Source organism: Mustela erminea, chromosome 13 (genome assembly GCF_009829155.1).
Source record: "Mustela erminea isolate mMusErm1 chromosome 13, mMusErm1.Pri, whole genome shotgun sequence".
NCBI classification, from domain to species: domain Eukaryota; kingdom Metazoa; phylum Chordata; class Mammalia; order Carnivora; family Mustelidae; genus Mustela; species Mustela erminea.
In genome coordinates this window covers 15,471,573-15,497,245 of record NC_045626.1, presented here as the reverse complement: position 1 = coordinate 15,497,245, position 25,673 = coordinate 15,471,573, and positions in this window count along the sequence as shown.

Here is a 25,673-nt window from a genome sequence, read left to right as displayed (position 1 = left end):
AGTGTGCCTGAAGTGATACCCTCGAGTTCAGAACAAAGTTTCTCAGTCATAAACTATAGTAACGATCCTCATCCTGAGGTCTGCCTCTGACAGAGTATCTTCTTCCTTAAATCTCCATAAGGAGAAATTATTACCCAGCCCCGACTCTCCACCGCCACCATCCTGAAAAATCCTCATGGCTTATAAGCTTGGCATTGTCCTGAGGGTCACCCTCTACAGTGAGTGTTTCCATCTTGACTGAAGCAGGAATGGAGAGGGACATGGAAAGGTCACATGTTCCAGCCTTTTCTAAGATTCTCTGGCTTTGTTGTCTTTGTTTCTTTCTCTCTTTTGTTGTATTCTTTAAGATCATTGGAAGAGTTCTAGAAAATTCCAATTCAAATGACCTTAAATGTTTGGTGATTTCCCATATCTTTCATTATAAGTTAACATGTACAAAGCTCTTGGGAGAGTAGCTAACACTGACTGAACTCTATATAATTTGATATTATCAACATCTTTTGGATTGAAGAAATTGAACATATTTTTCTGTAGTTTATTGAAATCTAGTTATTCAAGTTTTTATTGTATTCTTAGATTTAGTCAGAAACAGATATTTTGATTGACCTTGTAAAGTCTTTCAGCTCTTAGGTTGTCAACTGGAAAATATCTCCCATACTGACACCTTTTTCTATCCCGAATTGTTTGTTTAACTATATCTTAAAGGCTTAAAATAAAGATCTTAAATTTTGTTAAATAAAAAAAAGTAATATTTTAGATAGATATTTAGTAGAGACAGAGCCAGTAGTGTTTAAATGCATAAAAAAATAAAAAGCTTTAAATATAGCACAAACCACACAGTTCTGTATAAATTAAATTACCATTTTATGATTTGGAGCAGTGTCAATAATTAGAGTAATTTGTTTGATGTAACCCAGACTACTAAGTATTTTTTATTTGTTTGTTTATTCCATAGATATAGGTAAACCACAGTTCTACTCAGTGCTGCTGAGTCTTTTTGCCCCCCTCCAGCCCTTTTCTGTTTCTGTTTTTGTTTGCAAGTTTTGGAATTTAAGATGCTTATCTGAAGTGAAAGGAAAGAAATAGCTCCATAGAGTTTTACTTTCTAGTTTATTTTTTGGTTCCACAAATGTGGCTTCCATAACATGTCATAGCATGCCTCAAGATTTGAGGGTATTGGAAGGGGAGGTGAACCATGAGAGACTATGGACTCTGAAAAACAATGTGAGGGGTTTGAAGTGGTGGGGGTGGGTGGGAGGTTGGGGTACCAGGTGGTGGGTATTATAGAGGGCACGGATTTCATAGAGCACTGGGTGTGGTGAAAAAATAATGAATACTGTTATACTGAAAATAAATAAAAAATAAATTAAAAAAAAAAGATTTGAGAGTATTTATTATTTGCCAAAAACTGTATTGGGTTCTTATATATGCATCATATAACATAATAGTCATATAAACCAACTGCCAGAGTTTATTATCTCCATTTTACAGATAAGAAAATAGATAAAGTAACTTGCTTAAGGAGCGCCTGGGTGGCTCAGTTGGTTAAGCTACTACCTTTGGCTCAGCTCTTGATTCCAGACTCCTTGGACCAAGTCCTACATTGAGCTCCTTGTTCAGCAGGGGACCTGCTTCTCCCTCTGCCTGTCACTCCCTTGCTTGTGCTCTCTCTCTGACAAATAAAATCTTAAAAAAAAAAAAAAAAAGAAAGAAAGAAAGTAACTTGCTTAAGACCTCTTAACACATGAGTAAAAAGAGGGAGAATCAAGCCCAAGCAAACAATGTCAGTTACATGTGATCCGCTAACTGCTGCGGGACAGTACGAAATTATGGAAGCCAGAGGCCCCTGGCATTCTGTCGTCCACAGGCTGGGGCTGCTGCTAGGGCCAGTGCACTGAGGGCTGGGACCAGGATGGGGTGGAACAACAGGCAAAAGAATACCTCAGTAGTAGGGAAAAAAAAAGAAAAGCCTGTTGAGGGCCAAGGTGTGGACATTGTTGTACAGCAGGTGAGCACATGAAGCCACCTAGTGTAAGGACCATCTTCTCTTCAGCCATGGCAAGTATGGGAACAGGGATGCTCACGTTGTCACGTAGTTCTTCAGAGACGGACGGGAAGTGTCGCGATGGAGAGCAGGCATTAACCAGCAGATAGCGGCACTGGAGTCTCCCTAAATCCTGGAAGATGGGGCACATGGTAGATAAAAAGGGCAGGGAGCAAGTCAGAAACCCAATAACTAATAGAACTGAGATTCAAAGTAGGCATGGCTCATCAAACGGGGCTGATTTGATGGAGCCTTTCAGACCTTTCTGGAAGCCCTCTTGACTCAGGTTAGGCTCGCCTTCAAACCTGGGATGAAGCTCATCCTACCTGTGGGCTTCCAAGGTGAGCGAGAGGACACAGAAGTAGGGAGATAGGTGAACTAGGATGGCAGACCCTAAAATAGGAGTAATGAGAAATTCAGTACTGACTAGAACTGCCTTTCTAATATTACCTGGAGATTGAGTTGTCTGTTCAGAAGATGTGGAGAGACCAGCATCGTTAATACAGCAAGTTAAAGCTGCGTTACTTCAAAGGAAAATTTAGCATCTCCTCAGGTGCCTGCGTATGCATTTTGAAGCCCAGGGAAAGTGTCCGACGTGGGATTTCTGATTTCCCTTTTCCGAGGGCATTGTGACAACGGGCCTCATTTGCTTTGTGAATATATTTGGAATAGCTTTGGAACCTAAACCTCATCACATACATGCTGGTTGGCAGATTTCTTAAGAATTATAGAAGAGCTAGATTAAAAAAAGACTTTAGTGATTAAATTTGTATAAAAAGAACAACAGCAAAAGCCTTTCAGGCTGTAGCTCTTTGCACCTGTTTGCAACTCAGGACGAGCATTGAGGGGGCAGAGAGGGAAATTCACACTGAAATCACATCTCGTGTAAGTTAGACAGCCCGCAGATTGTGAAAATCATTAAAACCCACATGTCATGGATGTTTAAAGCATATCCAATAAATGCCAAAACATTGTTACACCATCCTCTTACACCAAAGTGAATCATCACCTTCTTTTCTTCCTGCTGACAATATGTTCTGTGCTTAATGACTCATTTCTGGCATCACTCTGTTCAGCTGAACTGCATAAAACATTCTGAATTTTTAATAATTCTATATTACTTCATTTCTACATGAAATACCCAGAGATGCTTGTAAAAAAATTTACTTTCATGCCACAATGGCCTTTGAATATTTCTTATTTAATTATAATTTAAACACATGGATGGGACAGATAGTGGGTTGCTCCTAATGCATGTTTAACTGCAGACCAGGCAAAAGGGTTAATGATTACATTTATGATGCTTAAAATATGATGCTTGGGACTCTAGTAGAAGATACAATTATCTACCATACCTAAGACATGTTTCCTGGAAGGCAGAAGGATTGGGGGCGCCTTACTCCGTGATGCTCTTTTGAAAGAAATCCAACACCAATTTTGCCATGAATGGTTTCTTTGAAAGCCACAGTACAAACTCAGAAACTCTAATTTTGCTGGCGGAAATAATTTGAGTTTCTAGAATGACATTTGGGGAGGCAAAATATTTTAGAGATCTTCTAAGTTGAGGGGCTCTATCTGCCTTTTGCTAGCTACATAAATCTGGTCTAGTTACTCAACCTCACTGGTCTTGGTGTCCCGCGTCTGGAAAACTTTAGGACAGAACATTTGTCTCAAGGATGTTTTGAAGATCATATTAGCTAAATAATTAAAAATGCCTAATACTGTCTTAAGGTCATAGGAAGTGCTTGGTAGATTTCTGACACTTTCAAAAGTGTTACCATGATCTCAATTCTATTGTACCTATTTAGAAAACATTGGGAAAATACTGCATCAGAAAGTCAGGAATCCCTCAGCATCATGGCCACTCTACAGTCCAGAGCTTATCTTTCCAAACTTCCATTCTTCCTCATTTGAAGCTACATTGTAGCAAGTCCAGGCGATTTGTTATTTTCAGACTCTGTTCTGCACACCATGACACCCACCCTTTGGCTACTCTGTTCTTTTTCCTGCTCTGGGTTATTTCTTCTTTTAAGACCTCACTCAAGCCACCTCTTACATTCTTTCTCTCATTTCCTGGGATATCAAAATTATGACTGCCATCTCTTTATATTTCGATATCAAAGGAAAAACAATTAAAACTAAGAAGGCGATGAGCTGTCTGTGGAAGTAGACTGCAAGCTTCCTACAGGCGTCTTTGTATCTCTCGACACTAAGCACTATATAGACGTCACTCTCAGTGGTTGCTACTAATGATGATAATCCTGCTTTTGCTCCCCTTGGTGCATCCCTGGAATGACTTTGATAATTTCACTTCTCTCATTTTTACTTGTTTTCTTTGGCTCGGAAGAAGTAGTATCTTGAGTTTGAAAATCCATGACCTGAATAACAAAGGAATCAAATATCATATAAATTTGGTGTCTCAGTCTTATAATCATGGTTGACATTGAACTTTGAAAAAAGATATTCAGGGGCTCCTGGGTGGCTCAGTGGGTTAAAGCCTCTGCCTCCGGCTCAGGTCATGATCCCAGGGTCCTGGGATCGAGCCCCTCATCGGGCTCTCTGCTCAGCGGGGAGCCTGCTTCCTCCTCTCTCTCTCTCTCTGTCTGCCTCTCTGCTTACTTGTGATCTCTGCCTGTAAATAAATAAATAAAATATTAAAAAAAAAAAAAGAAAACATATTCATGCTGTACTGTCTTGCTTCTAAGAGATACTTTTTTATTTACTAAAAAGCGACTTTTACATTTCAGGAAATTAACTAAAAACATAAAATATTGCTAAAATGTATTTCAAGCTTGAAATATCTAGTTAATAAAACAGTTAAATTTCTTTTTTCTACCAGAGAAAATATAACACATATAGGAAATTTTTCCTGATGGTGTCATAACAATACTTTTGTGAGGTACACATGTTTCAAGAACACCATTTCTATCAAAAGACTAACCACTAACCAGTATGCTTATATAAATACATGGGCATAAAATAGCCTTAGAGCAATAACCAGCAGCCCTGAATTCTAGGTGCTCCTGGGAGGGTCCACAGTACCAGATTCAGCATCAGATTTACCCTAAACTGATTTTATTCTGGACCAAATGTTTGTGCCCCCACTTTGCATGTTGAAATCTGATCCCCCAGTATGAAGGTATTTAGATGCGGGGCCTTTGGGCTATAATTAGGTCAGAAGGTGGAGCCCTCATGACTGGGATTAGTGCCTTTATAATAAGAGTGCCTTTATAATATAAGAGAGCTGGCTCTCTTTCTGCCATGTGTGGATACAATGAGAAGTAGGCAGTCTTTAAACCGGACAGGGTCCTTGCTAGGCCATGCTGATATCCTGATCTTGGACTTCAGCCTTCAGAACCATGAGAAATAAACTTTTGTGATTTGTAAGCCAACCAGTTTATGGTATTTTGTTATCCCGGCCTGAGTTGAGCAAGACAGACATCATATATCTGGTAGCCACTAGGAATAATCAACTCTCAAAAGTCTCCAAAAGTTTTTATTGGTGGGATCAACCTCTAGTGTACAGACCATGATAATACCTTTGTAGATCTTTGTGGCTCTAGATCAGTTCAAATCTGTACCACCGAAACCTATTCCAGAGTCTACAGAAGGACTGTGGATCTCTAGGTACAAGATTATCTTGGGGTGGTTCGCTATAGCCACAGCTGAAGTAAACAACTACTGACTTTTATTTAGCTGCGATCTCAGGGTACTGCTTTTAGGAGAGGGAGCTATGGACACCATAATCTTTTCTAAAAGAACCCAGAAAGATCCTTAATACTTGTATATGCAAATTAAGGTCAGTAAGTGATATAAATGCCCAGAAAAGTCAAAATCAACTAGTAGAAGCTGGGGGTTTCAAGGACTTTTAGAGTTTAGCTTACTGATTTCCTTTCTTCTTGGAAAAATTACCTTTTGGTTGATTTATTAACTTTATAATTTTCTGAGTATAAACTTTCATTTTACTTCTTTGTTGTTAACATTGCTCATTACTGTTTTCTTAAGTTTATCTTAAGCCAAAGGTTTTCGTTTGGCATCTTGTCTAAATGTGTCTGGCTCTTTGGGTGCTACTAGGAAAGAGCAATTTAGAGAGTTTAAGAAGCTTAAAACCTAGCACTTAGGATTTTCATGGAAAAAGTCATCACCACAGATCCTGTTGGTTTGGATATCACACCTGATGGATTTTCCAGGACAGTTCCAATTTCATGACCATTATCTCATATCTGAACGCTTCTTCCATCCATTTCCTCTCCCCTTTTTAAACGCTGTGCTGTTAAAGTCTGATAAAGGCATTTTTAAAACAATTTCAGTGGTTAACTCTGATAAATTTTCTTCCTTATGTCAAGATTTTTACTAGAACCTAGAGCATGAAAAGTTTTCAGAAACGTTCATTCAAATGCCCGAGTGTTTCAGTTGACACATTTAAGGCTGATCGAACGTTAAATTGGTTATAGTTCTAGAATTCACTTTTTCTTTGACTTCCTAAAGCTTAGATTTCTAAATATGCCACTGATTTCCTTAGGAAAAAATTAGGAAATCTAATATTATAGACTTGATAAAAAGAAAGGAAATAATCTGTTTAAGTATTTAAAGCTGGAGGAGACAGAATTTGTAGTTCAAGCTCTTTGTGCAAATGTTTTCTTGTTTTTAAGTAAATAAGTGAAATAAAAATGAAAACAAGTCATGTAACTATATCTTAGGGCTTAGTGCTCTGTCCTTTGAAGTTTATTTTAAAAATCAAAATGAAATGCATACTTTAAAAATATGAATTCTACTACGTTGAAAGTGTGCAATAAAAGTAAACGTATTTGCAAGGTCATTGCATTATGTGTGAACGATACACCAGGAAAAACTGTATACAGGCGATTGGCTATAGCTTCCAGTAGAGTGCATGAATCTGGGTGATTCTTAATACTATAACCGAGCAAGAGTTTTCAAAGCATCTGTCATTGCTGAAACTATTAAAAAGAATTGTAAAGTAAGTAAAAAAAATATAAATTCTGTTCTCATCTATTTAAGATCTTATAGTTGAGAACTGAGTTGGAATATATTTCCAGTATAGCTGCCTTTGTAGTTGTATCAGCTTTTGTGTACTGACTCAGTTCTTGGTTCCTTATCACTTTCTAACATCCCTTTACACCACCTCTTTCTTATTCCTTTATCCATAACCCTCTCGTGATTTTTTTCTGCTTCTGTCTATTTTATCTTGGGAACCCACCATCTTTAACCTGAAATTCCTTTGATTAGGCAGATCTCTTAAAATGCTTTTATTTGAAACTGTTTATTCCTTCCCCTTTAAAGCCGAGCCTACTCCCACCCTCCCTCCCTCCAATAAAATATAATTTTAAATAGAACTTTATTTGAATAGAGAGATATCGGGATTGCGGCCTTTAAATCACATCACTTGGTTTCCAGCTAACGCTTAAAATTAATCCCAACAAGATGAAGTCCTGTTGGTAGTCCCCAGCAAGTGCCATCGTCATCTCTCCCTTCGTGTTACTGCTTGTCTTAGGTTTCCTCAGACGCAAAATAATGCAGAATGGCCCTGTCTATATAATACTCATCCAGAGGGAAAGAAACAGAACTTGGAACTTTGGTCTCCATCTTTTTCAATGTTCTATACTTGGGGACAAGTATGGTATCAAGTAAGATACTTTCGGCTGTAACTAAACAGAAAATCCTGACTGAAAAAGCATAAATGATAAATGGATTATCTCATACAGTTGTTAGAATGGAACTAGGGTGGCAACCCTAGTTAAAATGATATATCAAGCATCATTTTAAGCACTTTACATACATTGATTATTTAATTCTTGATAGTAACCCCTAGGGTAAGTATTATCATTTTCTCTGTTTGGGGAGAGTGAGGCACAGGCTTGTTCATGCTCCAGGGCTGGTTAGCTCTGTGGCCCAGCAATGTCATCGAGAACAAAACCCTTTCTGTCTCTAGTCTCTGGTCTCTAAGCTATCAGATCTTTCTCTCACACTGACTAACTTAGTGACAGCAAAATAGTTCTAGTAGTTCAAGGCATCATTCCAGATAAAACAGTATCTACAGTAAAACAAAGGCCCATTACTATCTTGCAGCTCTTGTTTTAGTGGTGGAAGATTATTATTATTTTATCTTTAGTTTCAGGGGTAGAATTTAGTGATTCATGTGTTGCATAAAACAGCCCATGTTCATTACATCAAGTGCCTTCCTAATGCCCATCACCCAGCTGCCCCACCAACCTCCAAGCAACCCTCAGTTTGTTTCCCAGAGATCTTCACCATCCCTTATGGTTTGCTTCTTTCTCAGTTTTCATCGCGCACACACACACACACACACACACACACACACATGCAAACCTCTTTATCCATTCCTCTCTTGATGGACATCTGGGCCCTTTCTATAGTTTGGCTATTGTGGACATTGCTGCTATAAACTTTGGGGTGCAGGTGCCCCTTTGGATCACCATGTTTATACTCTTTGGATAAATACTGAGTAGTGCAGTTGCTGGATCATAGGGTAGCTCTATTTTTAACTTTTTGAGCAACCTCCATACTGTTTTTTAGAGTGACTGCACCAGTTTGCATTCAGTGGTGAAGACACTCTTATCGGCCAGGATTTGATCACATGTTTATACTTATCTTTGGCAAGGGGATACCATTACCATGACTTGCTTAGACCAGTTATTTGGAATGGAATGGATGTTGGCAAATCAGTTACCATAACTACATACATCTTCCATAGTGAGCTCTCAGGGGAACCAAAACATTGGGAAATCATTATGGGAAAGGCAAAAACCAATCTAAGTCTAGGATAAGAGAGACTTTGTCTATATTCAACAAATTTTGATTGGATTTTACCTGGGGGCTTTTAATACAGTCAGTTTATCGGGCAGAACTTCCTCAGTATAGGTGTGGATTTGAACTACCTATCATCTCTGTAATTGTCATAGAACACAGTATTGTGTGTATCATTAAAACTTCTTTCATGTTGTGTTGAGATCAAATGTATGTTGCAGTGCAGTAAACTCAGCTAATGTAGGTTGTTTCTTCACAGTTTTCTGTTTACATAACTTAGCATCTTCTGTAGCAAACTAATTTATAAGTATTGTATGAAGAGTCTTCATTTTGCTTTACATGACTTGGTGTATCATTCGAAATTTTGATGTGTGTGATCCATAAAGATGAATAAAGGCGTAAGTTGTGCCTAATTCAATTTTTACAACACTTTAAACTCAGAAAATCTGAATTCTATAACACTAGTTTGTTCCTTGAACAGAAGTAAAAGTTCTTTGGGTTAGACTGTTAGTAGAAAAGAAAAGTAGACTGATAGCAGTTGGTTATAAACTGCCGTTAAATTAAACCACTGACTACATTTGAAACTTCATGGGAAAAATTTGTAGAACTCTTCTGCCAGTTCCACAGAGAGAAGTCTAGGAAGGTGGTGTGTCTATAAAACATTTAAGCGCACAACTTGTCCCCTACAGGAACTGCAGTTCAACGGGAACACCGCACTCTAATTTCCCAAGATGCTGACAGCAGTTTATTACTTTCTTCAAGACTTTCCTTTCTCACAGTTTCTATTCCTCCAAGCAAATACATTTCTTAGTAGGTTCCCACTGTCCTCTCCTCAGTACTAAAAAGTTCTTGCATTTCTTAGATTTTTTTTGAGGAGGGTTATCATCAACAGGGAAAGAATTTGGCCAATTTAAAGAAAAATTTAGATTTATTAAGACAGCTGGTCACAAGTTCAAAAGGAGGACTGACTAATCCAGCTTTGGAGAGGCAGAGAAGCATGAACTTCTGCCTGGAGCTGCTGTTAGGTTGACTCTGCTCCCCTGACTTCTGGTCCTGTGTTGCAATGTTCACAAAATAGTGAGTCTCCCTAAACTGAAAAGGTTTGACATAAATGCCTGCATGGAGGGCTGGAGAGGAAAGTCCTGTCTGTTGTCCTCTGATACTCCTTTTAGTCCTGTGCTTTTATGACTTAGTTTTTGTGGACATTAAAAGTTGTGTGCCCAAGCATCTTTTCTGCCTTTCCATTGAATACTTTTCATTTGTTCTTCCAGATCTGCTCCTTACTCCTCTTACCATACTTTGTGTGCTGAGGGAGGTCAGATATCACAGGCTTCATCAAAGCCCTGTCTTCTAGCAGAAGTTGGTTAACAAGAGATGAGGAAAACCATAGGGTCAGGGTGTTCATTTCCCTGGATTTTTCTTGAATGGGTTTCCATGGATTGGTAGTGTTCCTTTTCCAGAACCTGGAGATCCTAATATGCACTCCTTCTACAGCTCAGATCTCTCCAACTAAAACCTCCCTTGTTAACTCAGGTCGAGGGGTGTTACCAGTTTCCTGCGTTTGCTTTACAAGGTGCTTTAGCATCTCTTGTTCTCCTTGCCCCTGCCCTAAAATTCATAAATATTACCCTTGTTAAACTCTTCCCAATTACCCATTGGATCTGACATCAAACTTGCTGGAACACCCACTAATAGATCTCTCTTCCTAAGCAGACAATTTTCTTTAGGGAATTGCTTCCCTGCGGTGGTGTAGCACCCTATTAGTTTCCTCCGTAGCTCTAGGGGTAGGCCCTAATAGGCATAAGTCAATAAACATAATCCCATCTCTGTCCAGTGATTGCTACAGGGATGGGCAGTGACTCAGCCTGAATAGATTAGCCCAAGCTTTTCCATGACAACATATTGGTTCAGTGTGGGACAGTGAGAAAGATGATTAGGACTTTTGTTGGGTGTTTTGGAAAGCATACTTTTTCTCTCCCTGACTGTGAACAATAAAGAATAACCAATAAAGTCTTATTTACTGCTGACACAGAAAACACAAACATAAAGGTTAGCAACCCTGACAATGAATCTAATCAATGAAAGATGGAAAGTCATTGGGTTTCAGAAAACACAGATGAATCCCTGAACAAGCTATGTCTGACTTGCACTATCTCTGAATTTTTCAATGTTGTGAGCCAATTAACTCACACTTCCTCTTTTTAAATAATGCTTTTATTCAAGTGTAACAAACATTTACAAAAGTGCAAAAATCATGATTAAACTCCTGATGAATTTTCACAAGGCAAACATATTCATGTAACTGTTGGAACAGAATATTTCAGGGGCACCTAGGTGGCTCAGACAGGTAAGTGTCTGACTCTTGATTTCGACTCAGGTCATGATTTTAGAGTCATGAGATCGAATCCTATGTGGGGCTCCACACTGGGTGCATGTGCAAGTGCTTTCGCTCTTAAAAAAAAAAAAAAGAAACTGAATATTTCAGATGCATCTTTCATTTCTCCTCATTCATCAAGTTAACTGACACAAGGGGTCAGTTATGCTTTTTTTGAACTTATTGAAAGATAATAATATGGTATGTACTTTTATGTGTCTGGCTGCTTTGTTGAATTTTATGTTTGTAAAATAAGTCCAGATTGTTAGGAATAATTGAAGACCCTTTCATTTTTCATTGCTATATATTATCCCTATATTTCATTGCTATATACTATTCTGATATAAATCATAATTTGTTAGTCTGTTATATACAGTTGGGTTGGTTTCAGTTTTACAAATACTTGTATACCATTTTCACAGTATTACAGATAGTGCTATTATGAATATTCTTGTACATGTCTTTTTTCTTTTTTATTCAGATGTGACTGACATGTAACATTGTAGAAGTTTAAGGCGTACTATATGTTGGTCTGATACATTTATATATTGCAGTATGATTACTACAATAACATTAGTTAACACCTTTATCGTCAAATGTTTATCATTTACTTGTGTTGAGACCAGTTACAATTTAGTCACTTAGCAATTTTGAAATTATAATATGATGTTGTTGATTATAATCATTGTGTTGTACATTATATCTTCATTGCATGTCTTTAGATGAACACACTCACATATGTGTATTTTCAGTATATACTTGACACTGAAATTGTTGAATCATAATATAAGAATATATTCAGCTTTTAGTGGACAGTTAGAATTTTCCGAAGTGGTTATACCTAATTATAATCCCACAGCAGTTTATATGAATTTTGGGGGTGTATGGTGGTATCTTTTCATGGTTTTAAACATTTCTCTTTACCTAATTAGGTTGAGCCCTTTTATTGTTGGCCTTTTTGATATCCTATTTCATAATTTTTTCAGGCCCTCTTTAAAATTATGTGTTTGACTTTTTCTTTTTGATTGATTGTGTGTGTGTGTGTGTGTGTGTGTGTGTGTGTGTGTATTTGAACAAAAGCACTGCGTTTTGCTTCAGAATTTGAATTTGACCTTCAGTTAATTTTCCAGCTCTGTTCATTTGGCAACCTGACATGGGTGGGTTGTCAGTTGTGTTGCCTGGGATCATGTTAAAAATGACCCAATTTATAAACTTCATTGAACTGGGAGAACTAGAAATACTATCACTTCCTGAGATGGACAGCTCTTGTAACTGGGCATGTCTTCTGCTGAAGACCTAAAAGCCATGCCTTTGGTTTTGTTATAAGAGATTCCGATCTGAAGCATTCAAGCCCAGGTGGATCCTGCTCCCGGTAGGTGTAGATATCATTTCATTACACCTGAACCGTCCTGTCCCGTGCTGTGACTCACTTAGAAGACTCCCATAGAAGACATCTGATGCTGCCCTGCTGGAAAGCTATGTCTTCTAGCACCCTTCTGAGTAGACCACGTCAAGTGTAGTCTAGTAAGACGTTTAGTACAAAAGTTTGGTGGTAACTAACAAGCCTCCTGTTAGGACTAATGTATATTGATCAACCAAAATTTTTAAATTTAATGTTAATTCATCCAATTATTCTTAATGTTTGTGTTTTTTGGTGTCCCCTTTAAGAAATAAAGATTTATTAATGTCAAGTTTGTGAATATACTATCCTGTTTTTTAAGTCTAATTATTTTATCTTTCATACGTAAATCTTTGAGCTATTTTAATTTTTTAAAAGATTTTATTTATTTGACAGAGAGAGAGAGCGAGCATAAGCAGTGGGGGTGGCAGCAGGCTGAGAAAGATGGAGAAGAAGGCTCCCTGCTCAGGGAGCCCAATGTGGGACTTGATGTCAGGACCCTGGGATCATGACCTAAGCCAAAGGCAGACACTTAACCAACTGAGCCACCCAGGCACTCCTGAGCTATTTTAATTTTATCTTTATGTATGATGTGGTAGGGGCCAAAAATTAGTTTGCTGCCATGGGGATGTACATGTCAGCTACACATTTATTGAAATAGATCCTTCTTTTTCACTGTATCTTGTTGTAATTAAGTGACTATGTATGTGTGGCTCTGTGTCTGGACTTTTATCTGGTCCACTTGTCTATGTTTCTGTCTTGCACCCAAACCATGCCATAATTACTATATCCTTATAATAAGTCTTGATAACTTGCAGAGTAAACATTTTTTTAAAAGAATTTATTTATTTATTTGACAGAGATCACAAGTAGGCAGAGAGGCAGGCAGAGAGAGAGAGAGAAGAAGAGAAGCAGGCTCCCTGCTGAGCAGAGAGCCCTATTCCGGGCTCGATCCCAGGACCCGAGACCATGACCTGAGCCGAAGGCAGAGGCTTAACCCACTGAGCCACTCAGGCGCCCTCAGAGTAAACATTTTATTTGTGTTCTTCTTTATGATGTTTTACCATTCTTAGCTCTTTGAATTTCCATATACATTTTTGGTATTAGTTTGTTAATATCCACAGCAATCTGAGATTTTTGACTGACACTGATTCAAAGCTATAGGCCAGTTTGAAGATAACTGTTGTATTTCATATATTAAATCTTACAAATTGTAAACATGTCATCTGTCCATTCATTTATGTCTTCTTTTTTCATTAATACTTTATAGTTTTTAGAGTAGAGGTGTTAATATATATTTATTACATTTATATTTAAGTATTTCATGCTTTTTGATTCTGTCAAATACATTTTCTGCATCTATTGGAATGATCTTAGAAATTTTCTCCTTTTGAAAAATTAATGTGGAAATTTATAATATTGAGATATGCTTTGAATTCTCCCTGGACATAAAGTTACTTGCTCTTAATGCATTATTCTTCTATATATATTACTGGATTTTGTTTGTCAATATTTTGTTCAGAATTTTGTGTCCACATGCACAAGAAAAGTTCGTCAATTATTTTTTCTTGTAGCCTTGTCATCATGTTTTGGTGGAAAGAGTTTCTTGGCCTTATAAAATATATTGGAAAGTTTAATTTTTTTCCCTAGTTCTGGAAAATCTTATGCAAGGTTAGTCTTATTTCTTACTTAAAAGTTTAGGAAGTTTTATTCATGAAGCCATCTGGGTCTGGCATTTTATTTATAGGAAGGCTTTAAATTATCAGTTCAATTTCTTGATAGATAAAAAGTGCTCAGATTTTCTGTTTCTTTTGTTGGTTTTGGTAAGTAATGTTTTCCAAAGAATTCATCAGTTTTATCTGCCTTGTCAAATGAACCGATGTACAGTTCTTTATCAATTAATTCATTATCTTTTAATGTCTGTAGGATCTCTGTCCTCTTTTTTATTCCTCATCCTGGTCATTTGTGTTTTCTCTGTTTGTCCCTTGATAAATCTTACCAGGAATGATAATTTTGTCAGCTTTTTAAAAGAAACTGTTCATTGTTGATTCTTTTTTGCTTTTGTTTATATTCATTGTTATTATTTATTGTATCCTTCTATCTAGGTGGGTTGATTTGCTTTTCTCTCTCTACCTTCTCAATATAGAGGCTTAGATTAAAGCTTTTCTTCACATATTTTATCAAGACACTTTTATTTGGTTTTTACTTACTTGCAACTGAAGGTGTCCTAACTGAATAGACTCCCGTTCATATAGCACAGTGCTTCTCTGTTTTCAGTGTGTGTACGACTCATGTGGGGATCTTATTAAAATGCAGATACAACTCAGTAGATTTGGTGTGGGGCCTGAGATTTTGCTTTTCTAACAAGTTCTCAGGTAATTCCAGTGATGTTGATATGAGGACTACACTTTGAAAATCAAATGGGAATAGTGGAAAACAACAGTGGAAAAAATCTGCCAGCAGAAAAGAATCAGAATTGTTTGTATCAGAAAATAAAGTAACATAAAAGTAACAGTTTGGTGTGAGGTGATTTCTCATTGTAAGACAACTATCATATGATCTCCCTGATATGAGGAAGTGGTGATGCAACATGGGGGCTTAAGTGGGTAGGCGAAGAATAAATGAAACAAGATGGGATTGGGAGGGAGACAAACCATAAGTGACTCTTAATCTCACAAAACAAACTGAGGGTTGCTGGGGGGAGGGGGTTTGGGAGAAGGGGGTGGGATTATGGACATTGGGGAGGGTATGTGGTTTGGTGAGTGCTGTGAAGTGTGTAAACCTGGTGATTCACAGACCTGTACCCCTGGGGATAAAAATATATGTTTATAAAAAAAAAAAAGTAACAGTTTATGAATTATCCTTTGATTTGTATTTTTCATGATATATTTTGTAGCTTTGAAAGCTATTTGGTTTTCAAAAGATTTAGATATTTATTTTGTAAAGAGTGAGTGCAGCAGGGAGGGGCAGGGGAGAGGGAGAGGGAATCTCAAGAAGATTCTGTGCTGAGCATGGAACCCAAAGAGGGGCTCGATCTCATGACCCTGAGGTCACTACCTGACTTAAAACCAACAGCAGGATGCTTAACTGTCTGTGGTACCCAGGCACCTGCTATTTGGTTTTTAAAGTAGAATTTTAATGTATTAATTTTCTTTGACATTCAAAACATATCATAAAAGGTCATTGGAGGGCACCTGGGTGGCTCAGTGGGTTAAAGCCTCTGCCTTTGGCTCAGGTCATGATCTCAGGGTCCTGAGATCGAGCCCCACATCGGGCTCTCTGCTCAGCGGGGAGTCTGCTTCCCTCTCTCTCTGCCTGCCTCTGTGCCTACTTGTGATCTCTGTCTGTCAAATAAATAAATAAAATCTTAAAAAAAAAAAAAGTCATTGGATTTGGATTCTATACCTGCATTCTAGTTGACCAGAAGCCCTGGAGCAAATTTATTCTCTTATCAAATTCACTTAAGAAGACTGAAGAGGAAACCACAGGGCCCTTGTATAGTGTCAACTGCCAAGAATTAAATGTTATCTTGGATAGAAATTAGGAGTAGCTATTTTCTTTTTCTTTTTTTTTAATTGTGATAAGAACACTTAACATGAGATCTACACTTACAACAAATTTTAAGTGCATAGTACAATATTATTAACTCTAGGCCTGATGTCGTACAGCGATTTTCAATGAAATTCACAAGTGATCATCCTTATTCAACAGCTAAAATGGCAGACTGTGAATTAGCACCTGGACAGATAGGGAAGAACATCAGGTATATGTGTTCCTTAATTTTTTCAGGCGGCAGTTAGAAAGGAGAGCAGGTGTTTGTTGTGGTGTTATAGCCATATGGGAAACCTGAAATCTAAGGGAATTCAGCAAAGGGCACTGGCCTGTTGTAAAGTCACCAAGGATTCATCCGTGAGAGGATCTGTGTAGGCACAGAAGCCACTCCTGTTTTGATGAAGCGTTGAAGTATGAAGTTGAAGTTGAAGTGTGAAGTATGAAGCGTGGAAGTATGAGAGCAATAACCCCGTTCGTTCGTTACATCTGGTTTCAGGTGGGTCATCTACATCACAGTCGTAATTGGGAACAGTTGTTACAGGAGACACATGATAAGAGAAGGGAATGCCTCTGACTCTATATTGACAGATGTGTGTACTTCATCACTGAACAGATTAGATGAGAATTCTCTAAGGCATTTGGATAATAGGAAATTTGCCAGGGAGAATCCGAGTGCCCTGAACTGAGAAGAAGGAGACCAGCGAGCAAACAGCAAACTAAGCAGTGACGGAGTTTTGTAGGAGAGGGCGGACGCGGGAAGGAGATGTGGAGAGGTAAAGACAGCCAGGGAGGTGCGTCGGGGACAGCAGCGACAGAAGGCACATCGTGGCAGGAGCTACATCAGCCAATATTTTCATCCGGTGTCTTGGTAAACTGGGAGACTGTGAACCTTCAAGATACTGATTTTGCCTATTACAAAATATTTAGTAATTACCACTTTAAAACATGGCTTCTTGTCCATTGTGGAGATGAAGCTTGCCAAATGTGGAGTTGGTACCAGCTAACTGGAGTGTTCTCGATGACGGTTTTCTCAGGATCTTGGGTGGAACCAAGATCCCGAGAAATAATGACAGGCCCGTAAAACAACCCGGGCTCCTCATGGCACAGACCTTTCTAATTCAGAGGTTACAGTGTGTTGTTTCACAACATGATGTAGTTTACTTACTCGGGGTAAGAAGTGGGGTATAGGAGACCCATCAGAGAGTTTCCTTGCAGGCCTAGAATCTTCTATGGCTGCCATGAAAATACTCTTTTTCCAGGACCCTGGTGTTTCCGTCGGTTAAGCATCTGACTCTTGATTTCCACTCAAGTCCTGATCACAGGGATGTGAGATCGAGCCCCATCATCGGGCTCTCTGCTAGACGTGGGGCCTGCTTAAGATTATGCCTCTTCCCTCCCTCTGCTCCCTGCCCCCCATTTGTACTCGCTCTCTAAAGAGAAAGTAAATTCTTTCTCTTTTCATGATGTGCTAGGGATTGTGAGTACAGAACACTTTCGTAAAAGTAAATGTCACAGGCATCTGGATGTTTCTTCCTGGTTCATAGACATGTTATCTGAAACAATTGAAAAGAATATTTATTGCTGGCAAATACCCTAGTGATACTAGCCTTTATTTAGAAGGGACCATTTTTGCTTTTTTATGTTTTGTAAAAACAAACAAACAACAGGCAATGAGAAACAGGTCTCAGAGAGGTTCTAGTATCTTCCCTTAGGAGAGGGACAGGGAATGAAAAGGTTGATGGGACTGGTGGCCAGCTGTAGCTCGCAGAGACCCTTCTGTAGGTGCAGGGGGCCTCTCAGCGACCTGCCCTCAGTCTTCTTCCCTCTCTGAAGGAGCAGTGCCCGCTCTGATGCCCAGAAGGATTTGGTAATCAGAATGTGACCTCCAGGCTGAGGACAGTGCTTGTAATTGGCACCACACTTGAATCAAGATAAATAAACTTGGGGCTACATTGTTTGCTCCTCTAAAGTTTTCATCCCCTTGTGATAGAATAATCAAATTAAGATCTGGTGTTCCACATGGTCTCTGTCTTTAGCCGGATAGCCTTGATTGCTAACGTTGCCCTAAGTTGTCATTAAACTTCTCCACCACAGTGCCGCCTGCCGAGTGATGCGCCGGTCAGCTCATTTTCTGGCCGCTCCTTGCCGTTTATTTGGGGCTTGCTGAGAAAATGGCAGACTTTTATCAGAGAGTTTTTATTTCAGTTTCTCTGGCTAATTGATCATTCTTCCTAAAACTGCTTGGTTAAACTCTCAGCTGGCACCGTTTTCTAGACCTACAACATCAAATGGACAACCTTGGCTAATCAGGCTCCCGAGAAACTTCCTGTTGGCAACTTGTTTACTCTTACTTTGAAGGTGATGACCGTAAATAGCAGAATAAGTGCAACAGTTTACAAGCCATTTTAGGAAATTACTAGCTTAAATAAACTCATCTCAACCAGCCGTTTTCTACTCTTCTGGGTACCAGTGCGCATGTTTGTGTATGTGTGTAGATGTTCAATTTGTCCTTTAGAATTCTCTGTAGATGGTCTTTCATATTTTCCTTCAAAGACAAAGTCCTCTTTAACGTTCATTATTTAACTCTATTTCAGTCTCTCTGAATTTGATCATCTTCCTTTTATCTACACTAATTACATAAGACTGAGTCCCTGTTTTCAGATGTTTACAATCAAATCTGTTATGTAACAAAACATCTAAATAAAAATGTTGACAATATAATGCAGGACAAGTTACCAAAGTGTCAAAATGAACGAATCCAGCAAAAATAAGCATTTCTTATGCCTTCAGCTGGGATCCTCTCAGTGCTAATAAAGGAAGAGGGGAGGCATCAGCCCTTATTAGGGCATGCCTGTGGCTCTTTGACCCCTCTGCTGTGACCGAGGAGGATTTTAATAAAAGGGCAATTAAGTCAGGATCTTATTCAAGTGCAGCTTTCTCTCACAGTTGGCTACATTTCTACGTGTGTGTGCGGGTGTGTGTGCGGTATCACCCCGGCTCCGTCCCGTGCATTCTCTGCACTTACACTGGCCAAGAGGGCTGATCCGCCTCCTTCTGCTGCAGAAAGCACATGGTTATTAGTTGTTCCAGCATGTCCCTGCTGGTCCTGAGTCTATTATCCTTGGCCGCAGGGGCTCCTGCTTTCCTGTGTGATCTGTAGTCCGGTCATCTATGAATGGGTAGCCCCTGCTGAGTTAGGAGCGAAGTTCACTCCAGCCATGAATGAAAGAAAGACTATTCTGAAGGTGCTTCCTGCTCTGAACAGAAAAGGCTGTGTGTGCATAGACCCTATAAGGCCAGGGTCCCCAGGTGAGTGCTGAGCTTGTCATCTGTCCTCTGGGGTTTGGGAGTTGTAAAAATTCCATTTCATCTGCTGGTGCACCCGGGAAGGTATGGTTCCTAAGTAGAGCTGTTCACAGAGCTCCTTCTGGGTGCAACTAGGATAAAAAGAACCCAAAAGAAAGGACAACCATTTATGGAAAATTACAGGAAAATGATGTAGCTGTACTACTGAGAGTTTTCAGTAAATATTCAGTATTTTCAGCCTCTTAGTCTGTATTGGCTCTTTGCCTCTGCATATAATCTTCCTTGAAGCTAATCCATTTTGAGAAAATTCTCCCTTAATAGTATATACCCCATTCTGTTCATCCAGCTTGTTGATAGAAGAGTCTGTACTCTGTTCCTACGCTCCTGCGTCTTCCATTCACTTCTGCTTTCCAGATAAGACCCAAAGCATCTGGTAGCTGCTTTAGTATTTTACTGGAAATTGGCTCTTCCTCTCATGTTTTCCTGTTTTCTCATCATTTCATCAAATGCATGGAGCACTAGGTGTGGTGCATAAACAATGAATTTTGGAACACTAAAAAAACCAAAATTAAATTAAAAAAAAAAACACACCTCATTCATGTTTGCAATTCCATTCTCAAATGAAATACACTTAATTTCTAGTTGGAAAATTTTTGGAACATCTTTCAGTTCTTTCTTTAGTGAAATGACTGACCCCTCATTCCTGAGAACTCACTCCTCTCTGGGCTTTAGTGATAACCCCCCTCTCTAGTTTCTCTCTTGCCTCTGATCATGACTTCATGTCCTGGATATTAATATGTTAATGATAAGGCCAACAATGTATCCTGATGAATCCAAAATGGAATATAAAACAAATTAGTGGTGACTTCAGAGATTTTATTCTGATCACCTGGAAAGCTCCAGTTGCCATCATTTGATGTGGTCAAAGCAGTGACAGAAATTTTGAGTGGGAAAACTAGCAATTTAAAATAGACTTGTGGGGGCGCCCGGGTGGCTCTGTGGTTTAAGCCTCTGCCTTCGGCTCAGGTCATGATCTCAGGGTCCTGGGATCGAGCCCCGTATGAGGCTCTCTGCTCAGTGGGGAGCCTGCTTCCCCCTCTCTCTCTGCCTGACTCTGTCTACTTGTGATCTCTCTCTATCAAAAAAAAAAAAAAAAAGAATTAAAAAAAATAAAATAAAATAGACTTGTGGAGCACCTGAGTAGCTCAGACAGTTAAGTGTCTGATTCTTGATTTTGGCTCCGATTGTGATCTCAGGGTTGTGAGACTGTGCTGGGCATAGAGCCTGCTTGAAATTCTCTCTCTCCCTCGCCCCTTCCCTCCACCTCTCTTAAAAAAAAAAAAAAGAAAAAAGAAAAAAAGAAATAGACTTGTAAGTTTAGGATTTGCTATGGACTGAATATTTGTGTCCCCCTAAAAATCACATGTTGGAGCCTTCATGTTGTTGTATCTGAAGATGGGGCCTTTTGGAGGGAATGAGGTCACGAGTGTAGTGTTCCATGACAGGATGACTGTCCTTATACAGCTAGACAGCAGCCTTCTGACACCAGGGACAATGCTTTTACCAGGAACTGAACTGGCTGACACATTTATTCCTAGCCTCCAGAACTGTGAGAAATAAATGTTGCTTAAGCCTCTGAGTCAGTGGTAATTTGTTAAAGTAGCCTATATTGACTAAGACAGAATTGGTCTTAGAAAGCCTGTCTAGGGGCGCATGGGTGGCTCAGATGGTTAGGCATCTGCCTTCAGCTCAGGTCATGATCCCAGGGGCCTGGGATCAAGCCCTGCATCAAGGCTCCTTGCTCAGTGGGGAGCCTGCTTCTTCCTCTCCTTTGCCATTCCCTCCACTTGTGCTCTCTGGCTCTCTCCTCTCTCTCTCTCTCTGTCAAATAAATAAATAAAATCTTTTTTTAAAAAAAAGCTATTATAAATGTTTAGAAAATAGTTGAAGTGATCTAACTTGAAGCTGCACATTTGGGAATCTTCAGAATAGTGATAGTATTTAATGCTTTGAGACTGGTTGAAATGACCAAAGGAGTGAATATAGATAACAGTAAAAAGTACTGAGCCCTGAAAGGAGGAATCTGCCAAGCCACTGAGATGTTTTTGAGGTAGGAGGAAAGCCAAGGATTTGTGTATTCTGTGAGCCAAATACAGCAAGGTAGGGGGGCGGGGGGCGGGCAGTGACCAACAAATTCAAGTGTTTGTTGGTCCAAATAAAATAAGAACAAAACTGATCACCAGGTTTCATAATTGGAAGTTCCTTGGTCACATTAGCAGGAGCAGCTTTCGTGCAGTAATGGGGGTGAAAGCCTCACAGGAAGGAGACTGAAGACAGTGGGTGGGAGGACTTGCTGGCTCAAGATACTGAGGATTACTCATGCACTTATGTTCCACTGTCTGTATACATGCTCATGACAACCAATTTATATGTATATCCCAATCTCCTCTGTGCCTGGATGGTAGGTATGTTTCTTTAAAAAGCCCACCAACTCCAAATAGATCAATCGTATCCTTGACTCTCTTTTGCCCAACAAGAATTATGCATTCATAGGAATCTGTTTTCTGTCCATACCTCTCTGTGGTACAGTCAAAAAAGGCAAAGATATTTGTGTCAGGTTTATGTGTCTGGTCTTGGTTCAAAATCTCATGAATTTCATTTGATTTTGGAGTATAAGTGCAAAGTGCTGAAGTTTTGAGTTTCTGTCCCAGAGAGAATATGAAATAATGAAAACATAAAGTAAAAGCAAGGAACCAGACTTGTGTCAATGAACACTTCTGTTTTTAGCCCTGTTGTTTTAGGAGTAATAAGACCTGATATGGGAAAGGTAGAGATGTGATGTCTCAGAGAAGGTTAGAGGTAGGGCAAAGTGAAAGTGCGTAGATTTTCTTTCCAGTGTTGGTAGTAAATAACTAATAGCTATATAACTAACAGGTAAAAATTACATGCAGACCACAAATAGCAACATTTTATAAATCGTACAGTGTAGGCAAAATCACACACACACAATTACTCTGAAGCCTTGCTTCTTCTTGAATGAAAGAAACCAATAAAAATAGGAATAATGTATGTTATTTTAAATGAAATCTTCAGGATATTGTGGCATTTATATGAAATCTGCATGCATTATTTTGAATAGGGCCATTTTTGGAAACTTTGGTATTACAAATGAAACAAATTTTGAACTGAGGAGGGAAACTTGTTGCAAATAAAATTTTTAGCTTTAGTGGGTTTTTTTCCCCCTCAAATGGAATAATGGCCAAATTTATTCTTGTGTTTTCGTTTTTTTAATTATAAGCAGTGGTGGTTTGAATTTAACAGTGAAATTTCTTTCACTGTTTAAAATGTTAGGTTTAGAAATCAAAACATAATAGTTTCATTTGCAGCTGAGCCTCATATAAAACCTCACCAAATAGTTCACTGATTGAGTTGCTGAAATTTTCCTCTTGGCTCTCTGTGTTTGTGGGGCTTCCAGATGTCTCTCCGCAGCAAAAGCATCACTAAAATTGTAAACCGTGATTATTAAGTCCATTAACCTAGGGTCAGATTCAACCACAAGTATCACAAATCAAAGCTCTCCCTCCCCCGAAAGTGGCAGCATTAAATTATGTTAGGAATCCTTCATTTGTTCCTTGTGTTAGGAATCCTTCATTTGTTCCTTGTGTTAGGAATCCTTCATTTGTTCCTTGTGTTAGGAATCCTTCATTTGTTCCTTGTGTTAGGAATCCTTCATTTGTTCCTTGTGTTAGGAATCCTTCATTTGTTCCTTGTGTTAGGAATCCTTCATTTGTTCCTTGTGTTAGGAATCCTTTATTTGTTCCTTGTGTTAGGAATCCTTTATTTGTTCCTTGTGTTAGGAATCCTTCATTTGTTCCTTGTGTTAGGAATCCTCTATTTGTTCCTTGTGTTAGGAATCCTTTATTTGTTGCTTGCAAATAGGACTTTTGCATGCATCCTTTCACTAAGTACATTACAAAATAAATGCATTAGATCCATGAAATTTTCATGTAATATTGAATACATGCAAAAGAGTATTTGTCATATATTTCTAACCCTAAGTTGTGCAGTATACTATTGAACCAGTTATCCCACACAAGAATTAGAAATATTACTGAAGCTGTTGAAAACAGTGTGTGTTTTCCTACCAGCTCCACCCACTACCTCCCTTGATTTTTTTGGAAATGTTCCAAATGTCTTTATAGAGATTTACTCTTACTTGCTTCACTTGTTTAAAATAAGTGAAATACTGAAAACACATTTGAGGGATTCCTCCCTCTCCTGCTAGGGAAATGAGGCTATCCAAGTCTGTACCACTGTTTAACATCTTCTAGAATCTAAGCTCTGATAAATCTATGAGTGTACCTTGATCGATCACTACAGTGATAGATACCTCTAGTGACAAGATCTATCCTAGATCCTGTAAATCAATTTTCTAATTTTACATTAATATTTATCATAAACCATATGAGATGATCGATATTATTATCTTCAGACTATAGATGCTTAGCAAAGTTAAGTGACTTGCCCAAAATTCTAGAGCTCGTAAATCTGGTATTCGCCTTAGTCCAAACCCTATGCTCTTTCTACTCTCATGCATTTAGTTTTGATCAATATGTGATGGGCCAGTAACTGTGCATCAAGATGTGAGTGTAAATTCATTATTTGTAGTATTTTTCAAGGGCGTACATTTAATATCATTGTCATCACCTTAGGTAATGTTTCTTTCTGTGTGTGTGTTACCACTTAAATTTGTGGCATAAGGTTTAATGAGGGTCAATTAATCTTTGAAGAAATGGGCTAATTGGTTATTCCATGTTTGGCACATTATCTTTCTAATTATCCTTTTTCAGTATTGAATGTGGCACTGTGAAGTTTAAAACAATTATCATTATTAGTGGTAACAAATTATCCCTTTAACAGGTTTGTGCATGTATCCAGTATGTTTAAATACATCAATTTATACAAAACATTCCGTCAAACTCCAGGAAGTCATGAAATGCAATTTAAGAAAAGATATACAGTTAAGCCTAAGGCTGAGATTTTATTGCTCATGCTGAGTCTGAACAAAATAGCAAAACTAGTAAATCTTCATTCATGCATGGTTTTCTTCATTTATTTTGCATTTTAAAAATAATAATTACCATTTTTGAGTGCCTATTTATGTTGAGCACTATTCTGTGGAACTTTATAACCCTGACCTTATAATTGCCTTTTATCCTTCTAAGATTCCCATCAGACAGGCATTATTATGTACATTTAACAATGAGAAAACCAACTGCAGTGAAACCTCACAGCTAAATAGTGGTGTAACCAGGATTCAATCCTAGAATTTCTTCATGGCTGGGAAGTGGTACTTGTCTATAGAAGAAGGTTCTTGAATTTTGGTTCAGGAAATCTGGATGGGGAGTCAGGAACTAGGTCTCAGGCTTTGGTGCTGTCATTGATTATGAATGTGACATTAAACAATTTCTTAGTCTGCTTAGAAGATTGGATGAGATGATGACCTCTAAGATCTGTTCCGAGTAGTACTTTCTTTAGTTAGTCTGTGTCATACTGCATATTCTGTGTGTTCCTGTGGCATAAAACAGAGGTCATAATTACTCACATGTTGTTAAATAATTCTTCAAAGATGTTTTTTAGTAATTTCAAAACATTTAGTGTGGGCAACAGAGACTTTTGAAGCATGTGGGGGCATGAAACTATTAAGAACTTTGGACATGTTTGAGTGTTAGGCTAGCTGCTGAGTGGGCAGAAACTTTATACCTGTTCATGCAAGTAATCGTAATCACTATACAACTTGTTAAGTCAACTGCAAGACTTGAAAATAGCTTGTTTTGTCAATGAAAAATAATTTCTTAAATACCCGATACTTATTAATTGAACTTTCTGGTGAAAATTTCAATAAAGGCATCTGATGCTGCTTTCACATCTGGAGTGTGTATTCCTTACCAGTATTTGAGTTATGCTCCAGATGTATGTTCAAATATTATTGAACATAATATTTAGTAATAATAATTGTATTATTATTTAGAATAATAATAGTATTATTTAGAATACTAATAGTATTATTCAAATACTAACTGATCACCCTTAAAATATTAAAGGATGGACACATGCATCACAGTATTTATGCTGAAGTTTTTCAAAGTAAATTCCCATTTCTTTTTTTTTTTTTAAAGATTTTATTTATTTATTTGACAGAGAGAGACACA